At 44.4% G+C, this 26,749-nt stretch overlaps 1 protein-coding gene across 3 annotated transcripts in view; it reads left to right on the forward strand.

The window, feature by feature from the left end:
* The first annotated feature begins 8,092 nt into the window (after positions 1–8,092).
* LOC137368770 (uncharacterized) overlaps positions 8,093–26,749 on the forward strand; it is a 244,694-nt gene continuing 226,037 nt past the window's right edge. For 2 of the 3 annotated variants that reach the window (XM_068028966.1, XM_068028968.1), the window contains exon 1: positions 8,093–8,415. The gene's annotated coding sequence lies outside the window, so the exon portion shown is untranslated. The remainder of the gene's footprint in view (positions 8,416–26,749) is intronic. The other variant, XM_068028967.1, reaches the window with a different exon arrangement.

Raw genomic sequence — 26,749 nt, forward strand, 5'->3', positions numbered from 1 at the left:
TTGGACTCGAAGGGAATCAAGGGATATTTGGACAGTGTGGAAAGGTATACTTGAGGTCAAAGATTATCCATGATCTTATTGAATGGAATTGTTTCAACTACTGCCAGGTCTCGCAGTTAACTGGAAAATAAAAATTCATTCACAACTTTTACCGGAACAGGAGGTTTATAATAACCAGGAAAACCTGAACAGACTGAAGCTCCTTTCCCTAGAAAAGAGAATGCTGAGAGATGACCTGATAGAATTTGGGATGCTATGTCCCTTTATCAGGGACTCACGTCGAAATCTGTACATTCAGGTTAAATTTAAAAAACCTTGAGTCAACATCAAATACTCTCAGTCTCCTGGACCAGTATTTATTCCTCAAACAGCATCACTTAATAATGCAAACGATTAGCTCACAGTCACGTTGATGTCTTTGGAAGCTTGCTGTATGCAGTTACATATTTTCTGTCCTCTTTACCAGTCCATTGATATCTTCCTGCAGCCGACAGCTTTCTTCCTCACTATCATAAACACGACCAGTTTTCGTATCAACTACAAGCTTCTTAGTCATGCCCCTACATTTACATCTAATTCATTAATATATACCACTAACAGCAAGGGACCTAGTACTGACCCCTGTTGAACCCCACAGGAAACAGCCTTCCAGTCACAAATACACCTGCCGACCATCATTTTTTGCTTCTTGCCACTATGCCAGTTATGGATTCAACTTGCCACTTTCCTAAATATCATGTGGACTTTTCATTTTCTGACTCCACAGTCTGCCATGTGGAGCTTTGTCAAAAGCCTTGCTAAAATCCATGTAAACTACATGAAACACACTAGGCTCATCGACCCTCCATAGATGCTGCCAGATCTGCTGATCTTTTTCTGCTTTCATTTAGCAAGGAAGTCGTATTAATTGTGACAGCTCATACAGCAGCAAGAAAGTTTAATTCTCTGACTGGGAATTTTACCCTGGTGATGATTAGAATGACGAAACCTCACAGCAGACCACCAAGGAAGGCTGGTGCAAGAGCCTGCATGTTCGCCTACCCACGCTGCTTTTCCTATTTCTTCAAGCCACTTTTGCCACAGATTGGTTGCTCGTCTTCAATGGCCTGCTTAGTTAGAACACAAATGACTTGTCCAGACAATGCCAGCACCGAGTGCTGTAGACATGAACATGAAATGGACAGTCAGGTGAAATAGTATAATAAGTTGCGGATGTACAAGTTTCAGTTTCCAAAACGCACTAACTGAATCAATATGGTTTCCATGAAATGTGCAAGGCAACTCACACGTGCCGTACATGAATACAAGCAACTCGTTCATGGCAAATTCTGCCAGTTTCATGTGGGATCTCCTTCTGTTTCTGTCACTGCTTTCCCTCCAGCTCCCAGGTGAACGAGCTGCTTGATGCAAACACACTCAATTCATGAAACCCAGCTTTACCTGGAAAGCAGGGAGTGGGAATGAAAGCTGCAGGGCATTGAGAAGCGATGGGTTTTGCAGATAACAGGATAAATAGGCACTGGGATCTCATATTCCTCCTTCTTTCTACTGAATACATGACAAACAAAAGTTGTTCCCATTGTCCATTATCCCAAATTGCACTATCTTTCCAATCTTCCAGACACTGGCTTTCGATGTGAAGAAAGAGCGGCTACTAATGTTGTTCAGCAGATGCACTGCAAGAAAATATGCAAATTGATAACAGTAACATTATTGACTCTGAGCTACAGTTAAAATGTGACACCATGTGAAATGTCATACAGCTGGTCATTCCTAAATCTTGTGATAGAAATAGCAAGAAAACATCTAGCAGAATTTGCTTCACATCATGACTTCAAAAGAGCAAGACACAAGGCAAGGAAGTACATTTCGCTATAATGGGTTGGAAGATGGTAGAATGACTGTGAAGGCAGCAGCCATGGAGTTTAGAATCACTGCAACTTTAGTTGACCCACACTGCTAAAATTCTCCATCCCTGGCATCATGTTTGTAAATTTCCCCGACTGTTTCCAGTATGATGCCATTCTCCTTGTAATGTAGCAAGCAGAACTGTGCAACTCTAACTGTGATCTAACTAGTGTTTTATACAGTTCCAGCATAATCTCCCTGTTCTTAGACTCAAGGCTGTGGTCAATGAAGGAAAGTAGCCTGTATGCATTCTTAACCAATTCATCTATCTTCCTACCTTTAGAGATCTGCAGACGTGCACTCCAAGGTCCCTCTGTTCCTTTACATTTCTCTGCATTCTACCATTTATATTGTATTCCTGTCTGTTATGACCAGGTGAGAAGGGGTATAGGAGTTCCCTCTCAGCCTTTGCCTGGTTTAACCGTAACAGGGTTTAATTTTAAAATACTGTGTTTTTAGCTCCCCCTTAGTGAATCCTTGTTCACTGCTCCGATTGTAAGGCAAAGAAATCAAACAGGTTTCCTTAGATTTAAACAAGAAAGGTAGAAGTTTATTAATCATAAGATCATAAGATCTAGGAGCAAGAGGAGGCCGTCCGGCCCCTCGAGCCTGCTCCACCATTCAATAAGATCATGGCTGATCTTTTCGTGGACTCAGATCCACTTACCCGCGCTCCCACCGTATCCCTTAATTCCTTTATTGTTCAAAAAGATATCTACCTTAGCTTTAAAGACGTTTACTGAAGAAGCGTCAACTACTTCACTGGGCAAGGAATTCCATAGATTAACAACCCTCTGGGTGAAGAAGTTCCTTCTTAATTCAGTCCTAAATCTGCTCCCTCTAATCTTGAGGCTATGCCCTCTTGTCCTAGCTTCACCTGCCAGTGGAAACATCCTCTCTACTTGTATCTTATCTATTCCCTTCATAATTTTATATGTTTCTATAAGATCCCCCTTCATTCTTCTGAATTCCAATGAATATAATCCCAATCTACTCAGTCTCTCCTCATAAGCCAACCCCCTCAACTCTGGAATCAACCTAGTGAACCTCCTCTGCACCCTCTCCAGTGCCAGTACATCCTTTCTCAAGTAAGGAGACCAAAACTGCACACAGTACTCCAGATGCGGCCTCACCAGTACCTTATACAGCTGCAACATAACCTCTCTGCTTTTAAACTCAATCCCTTTAGCAATGAAGGACAAAATTCCATTTGCCTTCCTAATTACTTGCTGTACCTGCAGACCAACCTTCTGCGATTCATGCACAAGGAGACCCAGGTCCTTCTGCATAGCAGCATGCTGTAACTTTTTACCATTCAAGTAATAATCCTTTTTACTATTACTCCTACCGAAATGAATGACTTCACATTTATTAACATTGTATTCCATCTGCCAGACCTTTGCCCACTCACTCAATGTATCTATGTTCCTCTGCAAAGTTTCACAGTCATCTGCACACTTTGCTCTGCCACTCATCTTAGTGTCATCTGCAAACTTTGACACCCTACACGTGGTTTCCAACTCCAAGTCATCTATATAAATTGTAAATAATTGCGGTCCCAACACCGATCCCTGAGGCACACCACTAGTGACTGATTGCCAACCAGAATAGCACTCATTTATCCCCACTCTCTGCTTCCTGTTAGTCAACCAATCCTCTATCCATGCTAATACTTTACCCCTAACGCCATGCATCCTTATCTTATGCAGCAGCCTCTTGTGCGGCACCTTGTCGAAGGCCTTTTGGAAATCTAGGTACACCACATCCACTGGGTCCCCATTGTCCACCTTGCTCGTAATGTCATCATAGAATTCCAAAAGATTTGTCAAGCATGACCTGCCCTTCATGAACCCATGCTGCGTCTGCCCAACTGAAAAATTGCTTTGTAAGTCCTCCATTGCTCATCAACTGTCCCACCATAAAATTTTTGTTTCCAGTCTACTTTAGCCAAGTCCTCCCTCATTCTATTGTAGTCTCCCTTGTTCAAGCGCAGGACCCTGGTATTGGATTTTATCTTCACACTCCATCTGTATTCTAAATTCAACCATACTGTGATCACTCCTTCCAAGAGGATCCCTAACTATGAGGTCATTAATTATTCCTGTCTCATTACACAGTACTAGATCTAGGATAGCTTGCTCCCTCGTCGGTTCCATTACATACTGTTCAAGAAAACTATCACGGATACACTCAACGAACTCCTCCTCAAGGCTACCCTGACTGAGCTGGTTCGACCAATCTACATGTAGATTAAAATCCCCCATGATAATTGCCGTACCATTTTTACAGGCCTTAGTTATTTCTTTGTTTATTGCCCACCCCAATGTGATGTTATTATTTAGTGGCCTATAGACTATGCCTATCAATGACTTTTTCTTCTTAGAGTTTCTAATTTCCACCCAAATGGATTCAACCTCATTCTCCATAGAACCTATATCATCTCTCAGCACCGCCCTGATGTCGTCCTTGAATATCAGAGCTACACCACCTCCCTTACCTTCCTGTCTGTCCTTCCGAATAGTCTGGTACCCCTGGATATTTAACTCCCAGTCGTGACCAACCTGTAACCATGTCTCCGTAATGGCTACCAAATCATATTCATTCGCGATGATTTGTGCCGTTAACTCATCAACCTTGTTACGAATGCTACGAGCATTCAGGTAAAGTGCCTTTATGCTAGCTTTCTTACCCTCATGATTTCCAACATCTCTAAAAATAACTCCTGAGTTATCCTTCCTTTCTGCTTCTTTCATAGTCTGCCTTGAACTTAAACCCTCCTGCACACATGTTAACCTGCTGCTTACCTTTTTATTTACCATCATACTCCCTGTCGTTTTCCCTTTCCCTTACCCCCGAGTCATTAGTTTAATGTCCTAGAGACCACCCTATTTATCCGTTTCGCGAGAACACTGGTTCCAGATCGGTTCAGGTGGAGACCATCCCATCGGTACAGATGCCCCCGGTTCCAAAACTGATGCCAATGCCTCATGAAATGGAACCCCTCTTTCCCACACCACTCCCTTAGCCACGTGTTTACTTCCCTAATATTCTTATCCCGAAGCCAATTTTCACGTTGCTCGGGCAGTAATCCGGAGATTATGACCCTCGAGGACCTGTTCCTTAATTTCGTTCCTAGTGCTTTATAATCCCCAAACAGGTCCTCCATCCTAGCCTTGCCTATGTTGTTCATCCCAACGTGGACCACAACAACTGGATCCTCCCCCTCCCGCTCCAATATCCTTTCAAGCCGGTCAGAAATGTCCTGCACCCTGACACCGGGCAGGCAACACACCATGCGGGACTCCCGATCCAGCTTGCAAAGGATACTATCTATCCCCCTAATTATAGGGCGGCACAGTGGCGCAGTGGTTAGCACCGCAGCCTCACAGCTCCAGCGACCCGGGTTCAGTTCTGGGGACTGCCTGTGTGGAGTTTGCAAGTTCTCCCTGTGTCTGTGTGGGTTTCCTCCGGGTGCTCCGGTTTCCTCCCACATGCCAAAGACTTGCTGGTTGATAGGTTAATTGGCCTTTATAAATTGCTCCTAGTATAGGTAGGTGGTAGGGAAATGTCGAGACAGGTGGGGATGTGGTAGTAATGTGGAATTAGTGTAGGATTAGTATAAAATGGGTGGTTGACAGTCGGCACAGACTCGGTGGGCCGAAGGGCCTGTTTCAGTGCTGTATCTCTAAAACTAAAAAACTATAACTACCACTTGTCTTTTTGCTCCCCCCTCTTGAATGGCCTTCTGCACCATGGTGCCATGGTCAGTTGGCTCATCCTCCCCACAGCCCTTTTCCTCATCCACACAGGGAGCAAGTATCTCGTACCTATTGGATAAGGTCAAAGGCTGAGGCTCCTCCACTCCTGAACTCAGGATCCCCCTACCTGCCCCACTTGCAATCACACCCTGTTGTCCCTGATCACTAACTGAATTTGAATTACTTAATCTACCAGGTGTGACTGCCTTCTGAAACAAAACGTCCAGGTAACTCTCCCCCTCCCGGATGTGCCGCAGTGTTTGAAGCTCAGATTCCAGATCATCAACTCTGAGCCAGAGTTCTTCCAGCAACCAACACTTGCTGCAGATGTGGTCCCTGCCGTTCACAATGGGGTCAGCCAGCCCCCATATCATACAGCTACAGCACATCACCTGCCCAGCCATCTCTACTTAGTTAATTACTTTATTACTTTATATAAATTTATGAGTTAAGTACTTTCTGATACTTCTCTGCTATGGTCTTTTTCAAATAACCAATTAATAGATAAATCAAAAAAAGAAAGTAAAAAAATCTTAAACTCTAATCCAGTTAATGACTACGAATACACGACGTGACCACGCTAGCATGCATACGCGATAAACACACATGCAGATAGAGACCGAAAAAATAGAAGGAATAAAGGGGAAAAATTTGACGCAATATCTGGTAGTTATAGTCCTTTAAGTTCAACATGGAATCTTTGGTTGCCGGTAAGTTTTGCAATTCTTGGGGCCCAGTTCATGCTTCAACTTGATCCAATGTCAGAGTCTTTTCTCTCTTGAGGTTTATGTGTCTTCCGTGGGCCTGGTGGCTTGGGAGAAAACGAGAGAATGAGGGGAGGTTTCCTTGTTCCAGCTTCAGTTGCACACTGCCTTCCGAGTTTAAACTGTCCTGTGGCTAGTTCAAAAAACCTGGACCAGCCACTTAGTCATGTGACCAGCTAGTTTAACCAGTCCTGGCTCTGTGGATTGTATCATCTTATCAGGGCCTAGAATGCACTTCCTTACACCTTCAATTTCTGATGATCAAAATCCATTTGGGTTAATTGGAGCAGGGAATAGTCCTTTGTCTCCACAAGCAGCATCTCTTAGTATGCTTGGCAGGTAGGGATCTGCATGACACTTGCCTTATTCATCCTCCCAAAATGCATACTACACTTTTCTACCCACATAACCAATCCATTGATGGCTTCCTGCAATCTACAGCTTTTTTCCTCACTATCAAACACACGGCCAATTTTTATATCACCTGCAAACTTCTTAATCACGCCCCTTACGTTAAAGTCTAAATCATTGTTCTATACCACAGACAGCCAGGGACCCAGTAGAGAGCCCCATGGAACCCCACTGGAAACAGCCTTCCTGTCACAAAAACACCCATTGATCACTTTCTTTTGCTTCCTGCCACTGAGCCAATTTTGAATCCAACTTGACACTTTCCATGCCACCTTGAGCTTTTAATTTTTCTGACCAGTCTGCCATGTGAGACCTCGTCAAAAGCCTTCCTCGAATGCACATGGACTATATTGAACATGCTACCCTAATTGACCCTCCTTCTTACATCCTAAAAAATTTCAATCAAGCTCGTTAGACACCAAACCTAAAACACAGAAGGAGGCCAATCGGTCCATGGTGATTCTGTGAAAGAGCATTTGCATTTGGTTGATCAGCGGTACTGGAGCCAGTTTGAACAGTAGGCAGAAAAAGCTGTATCGTTACCAGACAGATTTTGCCTTGCACCCTCATCCTCTTTCGTCAGCTTATCCCTCCTCCCCGAATCCTATGACATCCCTTCCACTCCCCTACTTCCGCCTCTGTACTTGCTCCAGGCCTGTTTCATCTCTGACATTTCCAGTTTTGAAGAAAGGTCATCTGACCTGAAACATTAACCCTGCTTCTTTCCACAGATGCTGCCTGACCTGCGAAGTGTTTCCAGAATTTTCTGTTTATATTTCAGATTTCCAGCATCTGCAGTATTTTGCTTTCGTTAAGCAGATGTAGTACAGGAAGATATATAACAGGCTGTTAACAGTGACTCTTATTCCTCTATTGAATATGAAAGGAGGGGTTTGACGCTCACCAGACCTGCACTGCACCTCTGTTTCATCATCTCCTTGGTAGTCATTCCCCTTCCTCTACTATGAAGACCACTACAGAGTCATTATTTAGCATGTCTGCCATTTCCTTAGTTTCAACTACAGTATCACCTGCATCCGTCTTTCAGGTGCCCAAATTACTCTGAGCCGCTCTGTGAGACTGTGAATAATTATGTTAATCGGCATCACTAAGCCCATGAATTTCTGTTGCTGACTGAATGAAATGCTAATATGTCTGCCGAGTAACAGTTAAAACTTTAATAACTTTTTCTGCTCTGCGTGTCATGAACTTTTACCTCTTCTTGTTTTGTGGACTGTATTTTAAGAGCTGGGTTATAAAGCTGCTTCGAACACAAGGAATCTGCTGATGCTGTTGTTAAATTTAAAAGGATTTTAGCCCCTTTCACATGAGAAGAAATGTTCATGAAGTGCAAGTTCCCACAACTTGTTTCCGCCAGAGTTTCTCCATTGAAGCTCAAAGAAAGTTCCACTCACTCGGATATTCTGTAAGTGTTGCTCGGAGGTTTAGTGACTGGGATACAATCTGCCGACATTTTCTTGAGTCTTTGCATGGGGAGGTTTGGCCTGGATTGCCCAGGAGTGGGCAGTGACCAGCTGATTGAGGCTGCAGTCACCATCTTCTGCTGATAGTGGGTAAGTTGAATGTGGGGGAAAATATTGCTGCTTGTCCTGTCTCACTCTTTGTGGAACAGTGAATAATTGATGGGTTTGTTTCAGCATCTGAAATGTGGCTCCGATCTGCTGTTATTAACTGAGGAAGCACTGCAGGATCCTTTAATAATCTTACACAAATCAACAGAAATCAGCCAGAATGTGCAGGTTTGAGAGAAGCTTTCTGCACCATCAGGGCTGGAAACGGAAGCAAGTGAAAGACACTGTGCAAAGATTGAGTGTGTATAGAACTGTGCAGGGGAAGAGCAAGTGCAACATGTCTAAGATACTGTATTCTGTTAATTTTTAACAACACGTGAATTATTCCTCATACTTGAACACATTTTGACAATGTCTCAACTTGGGTTCAGATGGGGCTACCTTTCATGTGTGAAGCAAATTTGGTGACCACTGCAGTACAGATGATCCTAGGAATCTACTTAGAATATTAAACTATGCAATTATGCTGCTTTGCAGGGCCAAGTTTTGCAGGAATAGGATTCTGGTGCTATATTTAGGGAGGCCATAGAGAAATTGATCTAGCAAAGAGCCCATTCGGCCTATGCCAGCTTCTTGGAAGAGCTGTCCAGTTAGTCCCACTTCCCTGCTCTTTCTCCACAACCCTGCAATTTTCTTTTCCTTTCAAGTAATCACAGAATTCCCTTTTGAAAACTGAGTTCTGAAAAACAATATTGAAAGAGGTGCAGGAGCTTCTGCAGTGTTGATGCACAGTATGCAATAAATGATGAAGGCCGAAATTTTACATTGGGCAGGAGGCCCCGCCCACCGGCTGAAAAGTTGGTGGCGAGCCCATCTCCGCCAGGCCCAGGGAGGCACGCCGGGATTTTTTGCTCCCCAGGCCCTTAATTGTTATTTGGTGTGACTTCCACCTCCTTGAGGCAAGACGTCCCGTCTAATGGAGCTGCCAGCCAATCAGTGGGCTGGCAGCTCTAAGTCCCAGCAGCGCCAATGGGAGTGGTGGCCACTGCTGGGACTACACCTGGCCATTGGCAGCAAGAGGAAGGATGGCACCGGAACGAAGGTTAGTTTTTAGGGCCTCTCCAAGGACAGTTGGCTGGGCCCTAGTGAGGCAAGGGGGGTTGGTTGGGGGAGGAAGTGTTGTGCATTGGGGGCGGTTGGGGCTTCAGGGGCGGCCCTGTGTGGGGCACAGGGTGCCCGAACAGGAGGGCATCCATCCAGCCCACAAGATGGCCACCAGGTTTTACCAGGCGTGGTTCTCAGGGTCTTTGCCTGCCGTCCTCCCGCCGTGGGTAAAATACCCACGGGAGGCCCTGTGGCAGTAAATTGGCCATTTAACGGCCTTGATTGGCCTGGGGCGGGTGGGGCGTATCTCACTGCTGTCGCCCCATGTAAAATTGCAACGGGGGCGGAAGGGAGTCGAGAATGGCCACCCCGCCCCCCCTCCGTCTCCCACTCAATTTTATTGCCCCCCCATTCCCGCCACCTGCCCGCTCGTTGGGGGACCATAAAATTCTGGCCAAAGTTTCCCTGACTCAATGACACCAAGAATTGGACTCGGAATTCTTGTACTGTTTTGGAAAAGAATGATTTTTAAAATTATTTATTTATGATATGGATTGCATATTGAATTTTTAAAATGTTTATTCTGATCAAACAAGCCCTTAATTTGCTGAGTCACTATATACAATCTAATTAGACTAACTGTACAATCAGTTACAGAGGCTATTAGATAAAGGAGGAAATGTTTTGCTACAGCTATCCAAAGTCCTGGTTTGTCAATACCTGGAATACGGTGTATAGTTCTGGGCAGGACAGCATGTAATTGGAGAGCCAGCAGAATGTTTGCAGAGTTCTAATGGCCAGCTTATGAGGTGAGATTAAATAAAGTAGGTTTGTATTCTTTGGAATATAGGAAGTTAGTGGGTGATTTTAATAGAGTTTTTTTTTCTGGATTAGAAAGTGAATTAATAAATAAATAGAGAGGAACTTTTCTCACTTGATCATTGTGGACGGGATGCTAACTTAGAAAAATAGTCGATAACTTGAAATATCGTGAGAGCATTTCTGTTCTCCCAATAGGCATATTCTCTCATCAGTCTACCTCTTGAAAGATATTGAAAGGGTTTGGTAGCACAGTTGCTGAAAAAAACTCTGCCATTTTACAAGTTGGTTGCTTTAAACATGGTGCACTGTGCCCTCATCTTGAAATGCCATTCTCTTCAATATCCAACACAAATTGAATTGCAAACCTGACGGAGAAACAAAGAAAAACAAGTCACGAGTTAACACAAATCCCATGGTGCTTATTTTCAGATTCATAATAGTCAGTTTTCAAATAAAGTGAGATGAATTTGCATTGATAAGATTTGGAATATAGGTGATAGTTATATTTGGGCCTTTGTTTTATTTATGAAACTTTCTGGTGTCTGAATCCTGTTCATGTCTCTTCCTCTATTGAATAAGAAAGGAGGGGTTTGACACTGACTGGCATTATGCTAATCCTTTATATTTAGTGGTTTCTCCTCCTTTGATCAGCATCCAACAAGAGCAACCAAAAATATATAAAAGCAAAATACTGCGGATGCTGGAAATCTGAAAAAAAAACAAGAAATGCTGGATTCACTCAGCAGGTCTGGCAGCATCTGTGGAAAGAGAAGCAGAGTTAACGTTTCGGGTCAGTGACCCTTCTTCGGAACTGACAAATATTAGAAAAGTCACAGATTATAAACAAGTGAGGTGGGGCAAGAGATAACAAAGGAGAAGGTGCAGATTGGACCAGGCCACATAGCTGACCAAAAGGTCACGGAGCAAAGGCAATCTGCACCTTCTCCTTTGTTATCTCTTGCCCAACCCCCACCTCACTTGTTTATAATCTGTGACTTTTCTAATATTTGTCAGTTCCGAAGAAGGGTCACTGACCCGAAACGTTAACTCTGCTTCTCTTTCCACAGATGCTGCCAGACCTGCTGAGTGAATCCAGCATTTCTTGTTTTTGAACCAAAAATATATATCGGCTTAACACACATAATTCCAAATATATTTACAATGATCACAGGTTAGGATTCGGCAGTTTCACTGCAGTGGACAGGGTTTGATTCCCGATCATGGGAATAATTTTTAAAAACAATTAATTTGGCAAACATAGGATAATTGCTTTCATCACTATTAATAAACCCACAACTCTCTGATGCTCTCTGAAGGAAATGTTTGCGAAGTGACCGGAAACCTTTCGCATGTGATGTGAAGCTGATCGTCGCTACACCACATAAACATCTAACTTTTTGGCCTCAGGTCAGAGAAAGTGTTAAAAGGTGAAACACTGAATCCTCTGCATTAACTCACTTTAACAAACATTTCACTGTTCCAAACCACACAAGTTACACTGGAGAAATATCTATCACAAAGTCATTAAACATCCAAAGTAGCTACCGAATTTCCTTCCCTGAATCTTCTGAATCTGATCACCCTTATTTGGATCTATTTGGATGGAAACCTGCTCTCCGCCCCAGGAAACACAATTGTAATTCAGTGATGTTAGTGTATTTTGTTTGGACAGTGATTTTTGCATTGTCACAGCCCATGTTCTCAATATCACGTTTCCAGGTATACCCAGGAACTAGCATTAATGGACAGGTATACACAGGAACCTGCAGAGCTGGACAGGGGTACCCATGAACTAGCACCACTGGACAGGGAGACACAGGGTCTAGCACAGCTGCACAGGGATAACCAGGGACGAGCACAGCGACACAGGGATGCCCAGGGTTTAGCACAGCTGGACAGGGATACCCAGGGTTTAGCACAACTGGCCAGGGATACCCAAGGTCTAGCACAGCTGGACAGAGATACCCAGTGTACCCAGGGACTAGCACAACTGGACAGGGATACCCAGGATCTAGCACAAGTGGCCAGGGATACCCAAGGTCTAGCACAGCTGGACAGGGATACCCAGTGTACCCAGGGACTAGCACAACTGGACAGGGATACCCAGGATCTAGCACAAGTGGCCAGGGATACCCAAGGTCTAGCACAGCTGGACAGGGATACCCAGTGTACCCAGGGACTAGCACAACTGGACAGGGATACCCAGGATCTAGCACAAGTGGCCAGGGATACCCAAGGTCTAGCACAGCTGGACAGGGATACCCAGTGTACCCAGGGACTAGCACAACTGGACAGGGATACCCAGGATCTAGCACAACTGGCCAGGGATACCCAAGGTCTAGCACAGCTGGACAGGGATACCCAGTGTACCCAGGGACTAGCACAACTGGCCAGGGATACCCAAGGTCTAGCAAGCTGGACAGGGATACCCAGTGTACCCAGGGACCAGCACAGCTGGACAGGGATACCCAGTGTCTAGCACAGTTGCACAGGGATATCCAGGGACTAGCACAGCTACACAGGGATACACAGTGTCTAGCACAGCTGGACAGGGATATCCAGTGTCTAGCACAGCTGGACAGGGATACCCAGTGTCTAGCACAGCTGGACAGGGATACCCAGTGTTTAGCACAGCTGGACAGGCATACCCAGTGACTAGTACAGCTGGACTGGGATACCCAGGGTTTAGCACAGCTGGACAGGGATATCCAGGGACTAGCACAGCTGGACAGGGATACCCAGGGTTTAGCACAGCTGGACAGGGATACCCAGTGTCTAGCACAGCTGGACAGGGATATCCAGGGACTAGCACAGCTGGACAAGGATACCCAGTGTCTAGCACAGCTGGACATGGATACCCAATGACTAGTACAGCTGGCAGGGATACCCAGTGACTAGTACAGCTGGACAGGGATACCCAGCATCTAGCACAGCTGGACAGGGATACCCAGTGTCTAGCACAGCTGGACAGGGATACCCAGTGACTAGCACAGCTGCACAGGAATACCCAGTGACTAGCACAGCTGGACAGGGCTACCCTGTGTCTAGCACAGCTGCACAGGGATACCCAGTGACTAGCACAGCTGCACAGGAATACCCAGTGACTAGCACAGCTGGACAGGGATACCCAGTGTCTGGCACAGCTACACAGGGATACCCAGTGACTAGTACAGCTGGACAGGGACACCCAGTGTCTAGCACAGCTGGACAGGGATACCCAGTGTCTAGCACAGCTGGACAGGGATACCCAGTGACTAGCACAGCTGGACAGGGATACCCAGTGTCTAGCACAGCTTGACAGGTATACCTAGTGACTAGCACAGCTAGACAGGGATACCCAGGGTTTAGCACAGCTGGACAGGGATACCCAGTGTCTAGCACAGCTGGACAGGTATATCCAGTGACTGGCACAGCTGGACAGGGATACCCAGGGTTTAGCACAGCTGGACAGGGATACCCAGTGACTAGCACAGCTGCACAGGAATACCCAGTGACTAGTACAGCTGGACAGGGCTACCCTGTGTCTAGCACAGCTGCACAGGGATACCCAGTGACTAGCACAGCTGCACAGGAATACCCAGTGACTAGCACAGCTGGACAGGGATACCCAGTGTCTGGCACAGCTACACAGGGATACCCAGTGACTAGTACAGCTGGACAGGGACACCCAGTGTCTAGCACAGCTGGACAGGAATACCCAGTGTCTAGCACAGCTGGACAGGGATACCCAGTGACTAGCACAGCTGGACAGGGATACCCAGTGTCTAGCACAGCTTGACAGGTATACCTAGTGACTAGCACAGCTAGACAGGGATACCCAGGGTTTAGCACAGCTGGACAGGGATACCCAGTGTCTAGCACAGCTGGACAGGTATATCCAGTGACTGGCACAGCTGGACAGGGATACCCAGGGTTTAGCACAGCTGGACAGGGATACCCAGTGACTAGCACAGCTGCACAGGGATACCCAGTGACTAGCACAGCTGGACAGGGATACTTAAGGACTACCCAGCTGGATAGGTAAACCCAGGGACTCTGATTTTACATCAAAAAAAATTTAGCCATTTGCTGCAGGTAAAACATCATTGAAATGGTCCAGTGTGTTTAGAATTGTTTTCCATAATACCAGCTGTACAATAGCCACAAATAAAATGTAGCTTCACACGGTGTGATGGCATATCTCAATTCCATACATGCATTCATAGAATCAATTTCTATCAGTTTCTTTGAAGCCAATAACTTAAAATGGGTTGGCTGCATGTACATGGTTCATCTCTACTTTTCTCATTTTATTTGAAATGAATGTTCATGAAACTATTTGCGTGGTAACTTACTGGATCACAGCAGAGCTGTCAAAGTTTGGGGGAATATTTCTTTGCAGCCAAAACACACAACACGGAATTGTATGGCAATGAATGTAGAAGGGGGAGGTTGGGGGGAGGGGGGGGAGAAACGGCACAAAGCTTTGTTCCGGGATGGTCTTGATACACCAACCTTTAATTTAACATCCAAATACACTTAACCAATCACACCACAGAGACTCAGACAGCCAAGATTTGCAAGTCACCTTATTCCAGTATGTCAGTGAGTTAAAGCCTCAAATTGCTGTGACGGGAATGGCAAATCTCCTCTATCAATTTTAGTTTTCCAAAATAAAGTGTAGGGCATTCATTGTGGATGCATGGAAACAGTCTGATCCTGCCCACTGCAGACACATCCATGTCACTGAATCAGCTCTCCTATAACCGGTGCCACTTCCCTTCGAACCTTTCAGTGTCTTACCTGTTACCAAGTGTTCTGATTGGCCCGAAGCTGATATTGGGTTTTAATTCCTGATGTGCAGTAACGAGAATCCTTTCAATGGCTCAGATCAGTTAATTTCACTGATAAAATCAGAGTAAATGTTCCAGTGTCTTATAGAAGGCAAAGGTGCTTTGACTTCTTCTGGTCAATTGGACAGTTCCCCCTTCATTCTCTTCTGATTCTGTTTCCCAAAGTGAATCTAAATATTCACAAAACTGGTGTCTGTGTTTTATTTTTTGGTTCCTTTCTATTTTTCCTGCTCTCAACTAGCAATATTTTCCCAAACCTCGTCATAATCCTCCACCTTGCATCATGTCTAGAGTTGGGGTAATTTATCTATGTGGAGAGACAGTAAAGGCCCAGACTGCTCTCTTCAGAACAAAGAAGGTTAAACAGAGATGTAATAGAGGTGTTTACAATTATAGGGGGGTGGGAGTTGTTGTGGTATTGCTTTAAGGGGCCTATCTGAAACGACTGTCCACTACCAGACAGGATGTAATGTACAGACCCATGTGATTGCTAGGCAGTTGTAGGAAGCAGCTGAAGAGACAAGACATGTTAACCCACTTTCCCAGTATTGCTGTATATAAGTTAGTACCTTCAATGAAAAAAAACACGTTTTAGATTCATCTGTTTAGTCTGTGTGATTGGTTTGTTTGCATCAAGAAAGAGCAAATGCAATATGGTGGCAGCTGGCAGTGTTGAAGATACTGCGTTTCTGCAGATCCTGCAAAGCTAAGCCCATCCGCTTGCTACAGAAGATCTGGTGTCAAAGTTTGCAAGCTCATCAGGATTATCTGCGATCCTTGCAGCAGAGTCGAAGTCTCTGTAAGTAACTCGGCGATATTGTTGATGCTGAACACACTGCAAGTCTGCATCGTCAGGACATCGTAAATTGTGCCAAGATTCTACAGCTTTACTTTAAGGGAGCCTGACTCAAGCTGCGGTTAGATTTGTGCTGGAAGCAATCTGTCAAAAGCCAACTCTGAGCAGTGTGGGCTGGGCAGAACTCCTTTGCAGGCCTACTGGCATGTAAAGACCTCACATTGGTAACAATCCACAGCATTGATACAAATGTTAAGCCTACTGATCAGAAGGATAAGCCAATCACCTCTGTGGCTGACTTAACCTCACTCTATCCAGACAAGTTCAACAAGATTGGCAGTTTTAAGGGCGATGTCGTTTTGTACTTATGCACCGATGCCATATCTTTGATTGCTCCTCCACACAAGTGCAGCATCCATGTCCAAACCAAACGAAAGATTGAACTGGATAAGATGGAGAAAGACGGCATGATATGAAAGGTATATCAGCACACTGATTGGTAATATTCCATCACATGTGTAGTAAAGAAAGAGGCTCCATTTGAGTTTGTCTTAACCCAGGATGTCTACCTGTGGCACGAAGTGATGCCCAGATCAGATCCCAACCTTACAAGAAATGAACCCTAAGTTTGCAATCACTAAATTCTTTTTCAAACTGGATGCCAAAAACTGGGGGTCAGTTCATTTGGTAGTCATTTCAAGCACTAGCTATGTTTCACACTCCATTCAGAAGATACTGCTTCCAAAGGTCATAGGTCCATTAGCCGGGTCCTCTTCTCCAGTCAAATATGGACCACATCACATGCAAGCTTCCAGACAGGATGCATCTGTACAGCAGATGACATTGCTGTTGTTGGTAGAATGAAGCAGAAGCACGACCATAGCCTACATCTCCTTATAGAAACAGCATGCCGAGAGGGACTCCTTTTGAACAGCCAGAAATGCAACATCACCCTGAAGCAGATTAATTTCTTTGGGTTCATCTACTCAGATGCAGGTATCCATCCTGATCTGCCAAGCTGGAGGACATTATTGCAATGCCAAACCCAAAAGGACAAGCTAGATCTGCAATGTTATCTAGGCTTATTCAACTTCTTATTGTCATATAGTCCAAATTTTGCTCACTTCTCTTCTCTTCGAGATTTCCTGAAAAAGAAAGTTCCATTTGTGTGGTATGAAGATCATCAGCACATAATTAATTTCCTCAAAAAATCACTGACTGAGGGACCGTCGACACACCAATTCTATGACCCATCAGAGGAGACCACATTAGAAGTTGATGCATCTCAAAAATAGGAAAGCCAATTGCATTCGCATCCAAGAGCCTTTCGAAATCCCAAACAAATTATTCCAACATTGAACAGGAAACTTTAGTCCTAGTCTTCAGGATTCAGCCTTTCCATACATATCTCTGGCAAAATATTCGTCATTGAAACAGATCCCAAACCCCTTGAGGTGATCTGGCAGAAACCACTGACAAGTGTGCCACCTCAACTACAGTGTCTGCTTGTTAAAATTCAAGGTTACGACTATGATATTTGCTACAAGCCAGGTAGTAACATAATTACGTCTGAGGCGTTGAGTCAGTTACCCAATTCATAAAAAAATGGTGACATTTCATTGGATCTTCAGGATAACCTCATTGACTCTGAAATAGAAGATGTACTACATGCTGACCTTGTGAGTTTGGATTGTACAAATGTCAACAACTTCGACAGGAAACGTCTGACGAGCCTACTTTGCAACAGCACTGGATGACCCTGATTGATGACTGGCCAGAGTCTTTCCAAGATGTCCCATATGCACATACAAATAGGGAGCACAAGTGGGCCATTCAGCCCTTCTAACCTGCTCTGCCATTCAATACGATCATGGCTGATCTGTTTGTGTCTTGAATTCCACACTCCCATCTACCCGCGATAACCTTTGATTCCCTTGCCTAAGAATCTATCTACCCCTGCCTTAAAAATATTCAATGTCCCTGCCTCCACCACCTGCTGAGGCAGAGAGTTCCAAAGTCGCACAAGCCTCTGAAAGAAAATTTCTCCTCATCTCTGTCCTAAATGGGCAACCCTAATTTTAAAACAGTGTCCCCTAGTTCTGGACTCACCCACAAGAGGAAACATCCTTTCCACATCCACCTGGTCAAGACAGTTCAGGATCTTATAAACTTCAATCAAGTTTCCCCTCACTCTTCTAAACTTCAGTGAAAACAAGCCCAGTCTGTCCAACCTTTCCTTATAAGACAACCGGCTCATATCAATCTAGTGAACCTCCTCTGAACCGCCTCCAACACCTTAACATTCTTCCTTAAATAAGGAGACCAAAACTGCACACAGTATTCCAGATGTGGTCTCCCAATGCCCTGTATAACTGAAGCATAACATCCTTACTTTCCTTTTCAATTCCTCTCATAATAAAGGATATCATTCCATTAGCCTTCTTTATTACCTGCTGTACCTGCATACTAACATTTTGTGACTCATGATAGAACACCTAGATCCCGCTGCACCTCAGAATTCTGCAGTCATTCTCCGTTTAAGTAATACTCTGCATTTTTATTCTTCCTGCCAAAGTGAACAACTTCCCATTTTCCCACATTATACTCCATTTGCCAGATTTTTGCCCACTCACTCAACCTATCTATATTGGTCTGCAACCTCTATGTTCTCTTCACAACATACTTTCCTACCTATCTTTGTGTCATCTGCAAATTTAGCTACCATTGCCATCGCTCCCCTCATCTAAGTCATTGATATAAATTGTAAAAAGTTTAGGCCTCAGCATAGACCTCTGCGAGACTCCACTTGTCACATCCTGCCAATCAGAAAATTATCCATTTATGCATAATCTCTGTTTTCGGCCAGTCAGCCAATCTCCTATCCATGCTAATATGTTACCCCCAAACCAGGAGTTCCTACTTTGCACAATAACCTTTTATGTGGTACCTTGTCAAATTCCTTCTGGAAATCCAAGTACAGTACTTCAACAGGCTCCCCTTTATCCACAGTGCATGTTCCTCCTTCAAAGAACTCCAATAAATTGGTTATACATGATTTCCCTTTCACAAAACTATTCGTGATTACCTTGAGTTTTTCTAAGTGCCCAGCTATAGCCTCCCAATGATCGATTCTAACACCTTCCCCCTGACAGATGTCAAGCTAACTGGTCTATAGTTACCAGTTTTCTGCCTCCCCCCACACCACCCCCCCCCCTCCCCCCCTCCCCCCACTGTCCCTACTTCTTGAATAGAGAAGATATATTTGCTACTTTGCAGCCTGATGGAACCTTTCCAGAATGTAGCGAATTTTGAAAAATTAACACCAATGCATCTATTACATCATTAGCCACCTCTTTTAAGATCCTAGGATGAAGCACATCAGGACCTGGGGACTTGTCAGCCCACAGCTCCATCAGTTTGCTCAGTACCATTTCCCTGGTGATTGTAATTTTACCAAGTTCCTCTCTTCCTTCCACCTCCTGATTTACAGCTATTACTGGAATGTTTTTTGTATCCTCTATAGTGAAGACAGAAGTAAAATATTTGTTCATTGCATCCACCATTTCCTTATTATCTACTATTAATTCCCCATTCTCACTCTCTAGAGGACCAACACTCACTTTACTTACTCTTTTCCTTTTTAAATACCTGCAGAAACTCTTGCTATCTTTTTTACATTTCTATCTAGCTTCCTCTCATACTAAATTTGTTTGCCTGATTAACCTGGGTGGCGCAGTGGTTAGCACCACAGCCTCACAGCTCCAGCAGCCTGGGTTCAGTTCTGGGCACTGCCTGTGTGGAGTTTGCAAGTTCTCCCTCTGACTGTGTGGGTTTCCACTGGGTGCTCTGGTTTCCTCCCACAGCCAAAGACTTGCAGGTTGATAGGTAAATTGGCCATTGTAAATTGCCCCTACTGTAGGTAGGAGACTGGTGGGGATGTGGTAGGGAATATGGGATTAATGTAGGATTAGTATAAATGGGTGGTGTTTGGTTGGCACAGACTTGGTGGGCCAAAGGGCCTGTTTCAGTGCTGTATCTCTAAATAAATAAAAATAAACCTTTTAGTCATTCTCTGCTGTTTTTAATACTCTGACCAATCATCTGACCTTTGCACAATTATATGCTTTTTCCTTAAGTTTGATTCTTTCCTTAACTTCTTTAGTTAACCATGGATAGTGGGTCCTCCCCTTAGAATTTTTCTTTATAGTAGGAATATACTTATCCTGAGTATTCTGAGATATTCCCTTGAATGTCTGCCACTGCATCTCTATTGATCTATCTCCTAGCCTAGTAACCCAGTTCACTTCAGCTAGCTCAGCTTTCATGCCCACATAGTTGCCCTTATTTAAGTTTAAAACACTAGTCTTAGACTCACTCTTCTCTCTTTCAAACTGGTTGTAAAATTCAATCATATTGTGGTCGATGCTACCTGGAGGTGCCTTTACTCTGAGGTCGTTAATTAATCCTGTCACATTACACAATACCAAGTCTAATATCACCTGCTCTCTGGGTGGTCCCAGAGGCTATTCGACCATTTTGGCCATTCATAGATGAACTTGGAATATCTCAGGGTATCATCTTTCAAGGAGAACAAGTACTTGTTCTGTAATCTCTCAGACAGAACATCTTGCAACAAGTACACATGGGTATAGACCATACAAGATGATTGGCCAGAGAAACAGTTTATTGGCTGGGGATACACCATGAGATTGAAACAGCCATGAAGAACTGTAAGGCATGCCAAGCTCACATGTCCAGTCTTCAGAGAGAACCTCTGTTACCCCAGGAAGTTCTTTCAAATCCATGGACCAGAACTGCAACTGATCTCTTCACTGTCCATTGAAAGGATTTCATAGTTGTGATAGATTATTTCTCCAAATTCCCCATCATTTGTTGGTTGCATGACACATCAAGCGTGACCATTGCAGCCACTTTAAGTTTGATCTTCAGTCTTTTTGGGGCACCACAGGAACTCGTCTCTAACACAGACCCCAGTACACAGGAAAACCATCTAAGACCATGTGCGACAAATGGGAAGTCAGCCATACCACGTAGTCACCACATTATTCTCACTCTAATGGCATGCTGAGTGTATGGTTCGCACAGTTGATCATGAAATGCCGACAAACCAAACACAATCTACATGTTGCTATGTTACATCTCCGAGCGACACCGCTTAGTGCAACAATCCCATCTCCAGCCAACTTGTTGTTTGGTAGGCCAGTGCAAATGAACTTACCTGGTCACCAGCTATTGACACTTCCAGAGGTGAGGGGAAATTTTATTGACAGGCAAAGAAAAATGAAAGACAGCCATGACTGTCATGCAGGCAAAGAATTGCCCAATCTCAGTATTGGACAAAATGTTTATGTTCAATACTCAACTGATGGAATGTGGAATCCAGCAGAAGTTGTCAGAACTTGTCCAGAACCAGGGTCATATCAGGTCTGATCATCCAATGGTATGACATTGCATAGGAACTGCGTCAAATTCGAGAAGTTCCAGACCAAGCAGCGCCGAGCTATCCCATTGTCAACAGGACATGTTCGAAGACACCACCCAAACCCAATATTCCCACCAACAGTCAAAACTGTGAGACTGCACAGCGACCACAAACTGAACCTACAGTGATCAGGTCTGGGTGTATTATTAGACCTCCAATATGCTTTGGAGACTTATAAATTTGTTGCTGTAAATTTTAAACATTTAAAACCTTTTTTACTTACTGTATTACAAATAGTTCCAATTATTTTATAACACATGTTTAATTTAGAAAAAAGGGGGATGTTGTGTAAGTGTTGCATTGTTACTTTAAGGGGTGTATCTGAAACTGCCATCCATTACCAGACAGGATATAATATACAGACCCATGTGCTCTCTAAGCACTTATTGGAAGCAGCTCCAGAGACAAGACATGTTATCCTACCTTCCTAGTATTGCTGTATATAAGTTAGCATCTTCAATAAAAGAACCCACCTTTTAGATTCACATCTTGTCTGTGTGATTGGCGTGTTTGTGTCAAGAAAGAGAAAACGCAACACATGAGCGATTTACTGACAGAAGGGATAATGGTGCAAGGCAAATGTGGGTGCTGACGACACAATTTTTCTGTCTGCTGTTCAAACTGGCACAATTACCACCCCTGATCAACCAATCAGAACTGCTTTGTCAAAGAAGCAAGTCGGGCCGAATGGCCTCCTTCTGTGCTGTACCTTTCTATCTTGTATATTTCTCAACACCACTGCTGAGGCCTTCACAGTCATTCTGCTGCCTTACAACGCATTATCACAAAATCCACTTTTTTACCTTGTGTCTTGGTCTTTTGACATCATAACACTGAGGAAATGCAGCAAAAAGATTTCTTGTCATTTTTTATCACCAAATTTGGAACCAGACCTGCTGAGTGACATTTTAAATAGTGCCATGACCTGCAGTCCACCGCGTCAAAACATTCATTCTTATATTCGGCCTGTTATGCATCTTCTTGCACGACATCTGCTGAACAACATTAGCTAATTGTAGCTCCACTTTCTTCACATTGAAAACCAGTGAGAAAATATGTATAGTTTTATATCTCAGCAACATGTACAGAATTGGAAGGTGACTGCGACTGGGGATAATTGCTAATGGGAACAACTCTTGCACATCAATGTATTCAGTACCTGGAAGAAGCAGGAAGATGAGATCCCAGTGTCTATTTATCCTGTTATCTGCAAAACCTATCGCTTCTCAAGGTCCTGCATCTTTTTTTCCCACTCCCAGCTTTCCAGGTAAAGCTGAGTTTCACGAATTCACTGTGTTTGCATCAAGGAGCTAATTCACCTGGGAGCTGGAGGAGCAGAGAGAGCTGGAGGGAAAGCAGTGACAAAAGCAGAAGGAGATCCCACATGAAACTGGCAGAAGTGGGAGAGTGCCAGATGCTTCTATTGATGTCTGAAAGTTGTGTGTTGTCTTGCATATTTCACAGGAGCCACATTGATTAGGTCGTTGCATTTTGGACATTGAAGCTTGGACATTCACAGCCGGTGGTACTATTTCACTTGACTGTCCATTTCATGTTTCTGCCTACCACACTCAGTCATGGAGTCATAGAGTTATACAGCACAGAAACAGGCCCTTTGGCCCATCGTGTCTGTGCTGGCCATCAAGAACCTAACTATTCTAATCCCATTTTCCAGCACTTGGCCCGTAGCCTTGTATGCTATGGTGTTTCAAGTGCTCATCTAAATACTTCTTAAATTTTCTGAGTGTTCCTGCCTTTACCACCCCTTCAGGCAGATTCCAACCACCCTCTCCCCTCGAAACCTCCTGCCCCTTACCTTAAATCTATGCCCCCTGGTTATTGACCCCTCCGTTAAGGGAAAAAGTTTATTCCTATCTAACCTATCAATGCCCCTCATAATTTTGTATACCTCAATCATGTCCCCCCTCAGCCTTCTCTGCTCTAAGGAAAACAACCCCAGCTTTTTCATTCTCTCTTCATAGCTGAAATGCTCCAGCCCAGGCAACATCCTGGTGAATCTCCTCTGCTCCCTCTCCAGTGCAATCACATCCTTCCTATAGTGTGGTGCCCAGAACTGTACACAGTACTCCAGCTGTGGCCTAACTAGCATTTTATACTGCTCTATCATAACCTCCCTGCTCTTATATTCTATGCCTCAGCTAATAAAGGCAAGTATCCTATTTTCCTTGCTAACCACCTTATCTACCTGCGCTGCTGCCTTCAGTGATCTATGGACAAGTACACCGAGGTCCCTCTGACCCTCTGAACTTCCTAGGGTCCTACCATCCATTGTATATACCCTTGCCTTGTTAGTCCTCCCAAAATGCATCACCTCACACTTCTCAGGATTAAATTCCATTTGCCACTGCTCCGCCCATCTTACCAGCCCAACTATATCATCCTGTAACCTAAGGCTTTCCTCCTCACTATTTACAACACCACCAATTTTCGTGTCATCTGCGAACATACTAATCATACCTCCTATATTCATGTCTAAATCATTAATGTACACTACAAACAGCAAGGGTCCCAGCACCGATCCCTGTGGTACACCACTGGTCACAGGCTTCCACTCGAAAAAACAGTCCTCGACCATTACCCTCTGCCTCCTGCCACTAAGCCAATTTTGGATCCAATTTGCCAAATTGCCCTGGATCCCACGGGCTCTTACCTCCTTAACCAATCTCCCATGCGGGACCTTATGAAAAGCCTTACTGAAGTCCATGTAGACTACATCAACTGCTTTACCCTCATCTACACACCTAGTCACCTCCTCGAAAAATTCAATCAAATTTGTTGGACACGATCTCCCCCTGACAAAGCCATGCTGACTATTCCTGATTAATCCCTGCCTCTCCAAGTGGAGATTAATCCTGTCCCTCAGAATTTTTTCCAATAGTTTCCCAACCATTGATGTTAGACTCACTGGCCTGTCATTTGTTAGATAAGTCTTGTGTTGTAACTAAACAGGCCATTTTGGACAAGAAACCTGTCTGTGGCGAAAATGGTCTGAAGTGAAGGAGCAACCAGAGCAGCGTGGATCAATTAACTTGCAAGAAATTATGCCAGCTTCTCTGATAGTTTACTGTTTAAGATTTGGTGCTGTCACTGCAGTGAACTGGGTTTGATTCTGAGCAGGGAATGAAGCTTCCTTGATGCAGTGCAAACTGTTAGAATTGATATGACTTCCTTGCTGAATGAAAACAGGAAATTCTCAGCAGGTTTGCAATATCTGTGGAGTGAGAAACAGATTGAACCATTCAGCTTGATGATACTTCATTACAGCTGGAAAAATCAGAAGTGCTAAATGGGATAGATTTCGAACAGATCTAGCAGCTCAAAACTGGGCATCCATGAGGCGCTGTGGGCCATCACCAGCAGCAGAACTGTACTCAACCACAATCTATAACCTTATACCGGCATATCCCCCACTCTACCAATACCATCAAACCACGGGATCAACCATGGTTCAATGAAAAGTGCAGGAGGGCATGCCAGGAGCAGCACCAGGCATACCTCAAAATGAGGCGTCAACCTGGTGAAGCTACAACAGAGGACTACTTGCAGGCCAAACAATGGAAGCAGCATGCAATAGACAGAGCGAAGTGATCCCACAACCAACGGATCAGATCTACACTCTGCAGTCCTGCTACATCTAGTCGTGAATGGTGGTGGACAATTAGACAACTAACAGGAGGTAAAGGCTCCACAAATATCCCCACCCTCAATGATGGGGGAGCCCAGCACATCAGTGCGAAAGACAAGGCTGAGAGATTGGCAACAATCTTCAGCCAGAAGTGCCAAGTGGATGATCCATCTCACCCTCCTCCTGAGGTCCTCTGCATCACAGATGCCAGTCTTCAGCCAATCTGATTCACTCAGCGTGATATAAAGAAATGGCTGAAGGCACTGGATACCGCAAAGGCTCTGGGCCCTGACAAAATGACGACAACAGTAATGAAGACTTGTGCTCCAGAACTTGCCACGCCCCTAGCCAAGCTGTTCCAGTACAGCTACAACACTGGCATCTATCCGGCAATGTGGAAAATTGCCCAGGTATGTCCTGTGCACAGAAAGCAGGACAAATCCAACCCGGCCAATTACCGCCCTACCAGTCTACTCTTGATCATCAGCAAAGTGATGGAAGGTGTTGTCGACAGTGCTATCAAGCAGCACATGCTCAGAAATAACCTGCTCAGTGACGTTCACTTTGTCTTCAGTTAGGGCCACTCAGATCCTGACCTCATTACAGCCTCGGTTCAAACATGGACAAAAGTGCTGAACTTCAGAGGTGACGTACATACAAACATACGTACATACGAACATACGAATTAGGAGCAGAAGTAGACCATTTGAACCTGCTCCACCATTCAATAAGATCATGGCTGATCTGATGTAACCTCAACTCTACATTCCTGCCTACCATCTTGCTTATCAAGAATCTATCTACCTCTGCCTTAATAATATGTGAGACTCTGCTTCTATCGCCTTTTGAGGAAGAGAGTTCCAAAGCCTCATGACCCTCAGAGAGAAAGATATTATCCTCATCTCTGTCTTAAATGGGTGGCCCCTTATTTTTAAATAGTGACTCCTAATTGTAGATTTTCCCATAAGGGGAAACATCATTTCCACATCCACCTTGTCAAGACCCAGAATGACTGCCCTTGACATCAAGGCAGCATTTGACTGAGTATGGCATCAAGGAGCCCTAGCAAAACTGGAGTCAATGGGAATCAGGGGGAAAACTGTCCACTGGCTGGAATCAGACCTGGAACAAAGGAAGATGTTTGTGGTTGTTGGAGTTCAATCATCTCAGTCCCCGGACATCACTGCAGGAGTTCCTCAGGGTTGTGTCCTAGGCCCAACCAACTTCAGCTGCTTCAGCAATTACCTTCCTTCAATCATCAGGTCGGAAGTGGGAATGTTTGCTGATGATTGCACGATGTTCAGTATCATTCGCGGCTCCTCAGATGCTGAAATAGTCCATGTCCAGATGCAGCAAGACTGGGACAACATCCAGGTTTGGGCTGATAAGTTGCAAGGAACAGTCACACCACACAAGTGCCAGGCAATGACCATCTCAAACAAGAGAGAATCTAATCACCTCCCCTTGACGTTCAATGGCATTACCATCACGGAATCCCCCACTATCAACATCCTGGGGTTACCATTGACCAGAAACTGAACTGGACCAGCCACATAAATGCTGTGGCTACAAGAGCAGGTCACAAACTGGGAATTCTATGGCGAGTAACTTACCTCCTGTTTCCTGTCCATCATCTACAAGGCACAAGTCAGGAGTGTGATGGAATACTCTCC

The sequence above is a fragment of the Heterodontus francisci genome, chromosome 4 (genome assembly GCF_036365525.1).
Source record: "Heterodontus francisci isolate sHetFra1 chromosome 4, sHetFra1.hap1, whole genome shotgun sequence".
NCBI lineage: Eukaryota > Metazoa > Chordata > Chondrichthyes > Heterodontiformes > Heterodontidae > Heterodontus > Heterodontus francisci.